The sequence below is a fragment of the Tasmannia lanceolata genome, unplaced genomic scaffold, assembly GCF_043159265.1.
Source record: "Tasmannia lanceolata isolate RefF3 unplaced genomic scaffold, GAP_Taslan_0.1 ptg000447l, whole genome shotgun sequence".
NCBI lineage: Eukaryota > Viridiplantae > Streptophyta > Magnoliopsida > Canellales > Winteraceae > Tasmannia > Tasmannia lanceolata.
Window position 1 is genome coordinate 2,675 of NW_027519120.1, and position 4,826 is coordinate 7,500.

Here is a 4,826-nt window from a genome sequence, read left to right on the forward strand (position 1 = left end):
TTCCCAGTGTGCTTATGATGTAGCACCGGGCGGGTTGTTAGCTAGTGTGTATCATCTTACGAGAATACAGTATGGTGTGGATCAACCCGAAGAGGTATGCATAAAAGTATTTGCCCCAAGGAGGAATCCTAGAATCCCGTCTGTTTTCTGGATTTGGAAAAGTGCTGATTTTCAAGAACGGGAATCTTATGATATGTTGGGAATCTCTTATGAAAATCATCCACGCCTGAAACGTATCTTGATGCCTGAAAGTTGGATAGGCTGGCCCCTACGTAAGGATTATATTGCCCCCAATTTCTATGAAATACAAGATGCTCATTGAATGATAAGAAACTAATATTCACTTCTACGACTCCAGATATTCAAGGAATCTTTTTATGTTCTGTTCTAGATGAAACAGAATAACTGGACTCTCATCTCAGTATTATGAATGGGCTACTAAAGGGGCTTCATTGATATTCCCCAATTTGGAAGATATCCATTTCGGATGAGCAAAGCCAATAGGATGAATCAAAAGAGTTCTGCACCATGAACTTTGTACCGCGCACATCACTTAGATGGGCCCCGAAAAGTCACGTAGGAGGGAGTGAAGAAAGAGAAAGTGAAGAAATAGAATATGAAAGAAAATATGAAATTATGAACTCAAAATTCAGAAATGAAAAGGGGATCAGATTTTCTTTGTACTGTATCTGAAATGAATCCTGTCTATTCCTACCCTTCGATTCCTCTCTAGACTAGACTTTTGGGTTTTCAGCCAACTAACTTCAATTCAAATATGTATGAAGTATTAACATTCTTTTTGAGCGAGAGCAGGTACAGTATGAACAAACAAAAAAGAAGAGGGAACAGAATCTAATTCTTTTCTTTACCCATCAAAAAAAAAAATGGGGGATCTAGATATATCCCTAGATGGATAAGTATGTATCATGATCTAGACTATTAACGAATAGAATATGGATCCCGATCCATATCGATTCATTTGTATGAGTATCTATTCGATATATTAACCACGTGCCAGGAACCAGATTTGAACTGGCGACACGAGGATTTTCAGTCCTCTGCTCTACCAGCTGAGCTATCCCGACCATCCCCGACGCATCATCCTACTAGAGGGCTTGGGTCTATGTCAATTAAAGGGACTCAAAAAACATTAGAAAATCTTACCTCAGCCTTGGAATTTCTTGGATCTTCAAAAAGAAGACTTTGTAAGTGTAAGAGTAATGATATGGACTGTGAATGATTCAATAATGGAGATTCCTTGCCATATATGTTCATTTGTACGTAGATCATATCTATCACAAGACTTGTGATAAGAGAGAAAGATTTCTGGTCGGATCCATTTGTGAAAGAGTAGAGTGAGTGAGAAACATAGCTAAGCTCATTTTGAACCACTGACGAAAAAAGAGGATAAATGGTTAGGGAATGGAATAAAATAGGCCTTTTTTTTTTTATTGGGGATAGAGGGACTTGAACCCTCATGATTTCAAAAGTCGACGGATTTTCCTCTTACTATAAATTTCATTGTTGTCGGTATTGACATGTAGAATGGGACTCTATCTTTATTCTCGTCCGATTAATCAGTTCTTCAAAAGATCTTTCAGACTCTGGAGTAAATGATTTGATCACTGAATCTTCGATTCTTCCTTTTGGAATCGATTTAATTTAGCAAGAATTCTGCAATTTTTCATATAAATAATCAAAAAATCCGGATTCGGGTCGTGATTAATCATTTGATATTTAAGTACGTCTATGTACTTAAATAAGGTCATCCTTTCTGGAGTTTTGATAGAAGGATTCCTCTACCAATGTAGTCAACCCCGTTCGTTAGAACAGCTTCCATTGAGTCTCTGCACCTATCCTTCTTTTGATTCTCGCTTTCTGAACCCTTGTTTTCAGAAAACTGGATTTGGCTCAGGATTGCCCATTTTTAATTCCAGGGTTTCTCTGAATTTGGAAGTTACCACTTAGTAGGTTTCCATACCAAGGCTCAACCCAATCAAGCCCGTAGCGTCTACCAATTTCGCCATATCCCCCTTATGAGATCTCGATCTCATTGTGATCCCATCCCCTTCTTTCATTTATGTTGGAACCATTGAATTCATTAGATACTGATTCCTATATCGAAAAAGTGTCTGCTCCTATTTTATTTCTTGCCCATCTTCTTTCATATCTATTGGAGGACCATTCCATTATTTGGTCCAATCAGAAATGATTCTATCATTGATGTATCTGCAATTCAATATGGATGGATATATCCCACATATAGATGTTCCCCCCCCCTCTCATTTTTCCCGCGCAGTTTGGAATACTGGAACGGTCGATATTCATTCTTCTTTTTTTTTTTTTCGTCCTATCTCCTCCCTTTCCGAATGAAACAAAAGGAATATCTCAGTAGGATCTGGATTGCATCCTTATCTTATCCTTTCCTTAGGAACTACACTCTAATAGAAATAGAATTCATATAATCTGCTATAACTGCTATAACTAATAGTTATATTCTATTCTATAATAGAATATAGAATTATTTCATATGTATATAGTATTATTTTGCGTTTTTTAAATTTGATTTGAATGAAAAAAAAAAATTCTAGTGCTAGTGACTACTAATAAATGAAATAATCAAAAATAAATAATCAAATAGAAAATAATCAAAAATAAAATCAAAATTCATATTATATTAATAATTATTAATATTAATTAATATGTTATAATAATTTATAATAATTAATATTAATAATTATTAATAGCTAATAGCTAACTAAGATCCCAATAGTTTCCCGAATTCCTATTCACGCACTATTTCTGTTATATGAGCCCGCTTAGCTCAGAGGTTAGAGCACCGCATTTGTAATGCGATGGTCATCGGTTCGATTCCGATAGTCGGCTTTCTCTATTTGTTCTATTTTTTTTTTTTTATCAGGATTGATCATCTTTCCTTGAGACCAAGGAATATTGAGAAGACCCCCCCCTTTTTTTTCTCCAAATGTCGGGTTACCGATCTATTATGTTATGTCGCGGGAACTTCCAACTATGAATAAAGAATAAAAAACGGATTGGAGCCGTTTGATCTATACAGAACAAATCAAGAAAAGGATCCTTAACTTCCCATATATACAATATACAAAATAATACGGATATTGATACAATTCATCTTATTCCTCTTTGTAGTACTTCAGTGGATTTAGCTTCGTTTATCGTTTAGTTCAGTATTAATTTAGGTTTATTCTGTAAAATGAAATTTCAATAAAATTAAGGAGTCTTTATGTCTCGTTACCGAGGGCCTCGTTTCAAAAAAATACGCCGTCTAGGGGCTTTACCGGGACTCACTAGGAAAAGACCTAGATCCGGAAGTGATCTTAGAAACCAATCGCGTTCCGGGAAAAGATCTCAATATCGTATTCGTCTAGAAGAAAAACAAAAATTGCGTTTTCATTATGGTCTGACAGAGCAACAATTACTTAGATATGTTCGTATTGCTGGGAAAGCCAAAGGGTCAACAGGTCAGGTTTTACTACAACTACTTGAGATGCGTTTGGATAACATCCTTTTTCGATTGGGTATGGCTTCGACCATTCCGGGAGCCAGGCAATTAGTTAATCATAGACATATTTTAGTTAATGGCCGTATAGTAGATATCCCAAGTTATCGCTGCAAACCCCAAGATATTATTACTATGAGGGATGAACAAAGATCCAGAGCTCTGATTCAAAATTATATGGATTCATCCCCCCACGAGGAGTTGGCAAAACATTTGAGTCTTTATTCATCCCAATATAAAGGATTAGTAAATCAAATAATAGATATTAAGTGGATCGGTTTGAAAATCAATGAGTTGCTAGTCGTAGAATATTATTCCCGTCAGACTTGAACCTAACTAAAATAACAAAGCTTTGGACAAGCCCCTTTTTTTTCTTTCGCCGAAGTAAATAGATCTAAGAGGTTTGATCCGGATTTTTCTCCCATTCACGTATTACAAATGGATCAGCGGTGAGATTTTTATTCCTTGTCCATTCTTTCCGTTCCGGTATTTTCCATACCACAGCAATTAGGAATAGAGAATCTATATCAAATAAAGTACGATTGGAATACTCGTATCAATTGTTATTTGATTTGATACATTGTAGTCGGTACCGTTGGTGAATTAGGTGAAGGTACGGAGAGAGAGGGATTCGAACCCTCGGTAAACAAAAGCCTACATAGCAGTTCCAATGCTACGCCTTGAACCACTCGGCCATCTCTCCTACATAATCTTATGATTATGACCCAGAAACCGAGTGAATAGCGAGTCATTCATATTATTGTATTATTGCAATACAGGTATGACCAATCAATTCTAAATAGAAAATAGAAAACTTTTCATTAAAGAAAGATCTTCCCTCGAGGATCGAGGGATAAAAAAACATTTTTTTTCTTATCTTTTTCTTATCTTATTAAAAAGATTAAAAAAAAATAGATAGAATCTATCTATTCATGTTTGTCAAGAAGACGATCCCGTCTTATTCTTAGATTTATACTGGATTAAACCAATGAATTGGAACAAGTCAACTGACCCTATTTTATACTATGGTTACATTTAGACTATTATGGTTCCATAGGAATTCCAAAATTCCTTTCTAGTTTCAGATTTCTCAACAACAATTCCTCTCATGAGCTACCCCACAATCTATTACAAATTCATGAATCGTCCCATGGATTTTTTTGATATTTCGATTGCGTGGTGTATACACACTATGCACAAAAAATGGATGGTTATTCTTATTCTATTTTCATCATGGAATGATTCTATTATTTGATTTGATTTTTTTTTTCTTTGGATCATAATCAAA

The 4,826-nt window shown here is 35.4% G+C and overlaps 3 non-coding genes across 3 annotated transcripts; 1 reads left to right on the forward strand and 2 right to left on the reverse strand.

The window, feature by feature from the left end:
* Positions 1–1,012: 1,012 nt before the first annotated feature.
* Positions 1,013–1,085, reverse strand: TRNAF-GAA (transfer RNA phenylalanine (anticodon GAA)). Its single transcript has one exon. It is a non-coding gene; the product is annotated as a tRNA-Phe (tRNA).
* A 1,728-nt stretch (positions 1,086–2,813) lies between these two features.
* TRNAT-UGU (transfer RNA threonine (anticodon UGU)) lies at positions 2,814–2,886 on the forward strand. The gene has a single exon. It is a non-coding gene; the product is annotated as a tRNA-Thr (tRNA).
* A 1,268-nt stretch (positions 2,887–4,154) lies between these two features.
* Positions 4,155–4,241, reverse strand: TRNAS-GGA (transfer RNA serine (anticodon GGA)). Its single transcript has one exon. It is a non-coding gene; the product is annotated as a tRNA-Ser (tRNA).
* Positions 4,242–4,826: the final 585 nt, after the last annotated feature.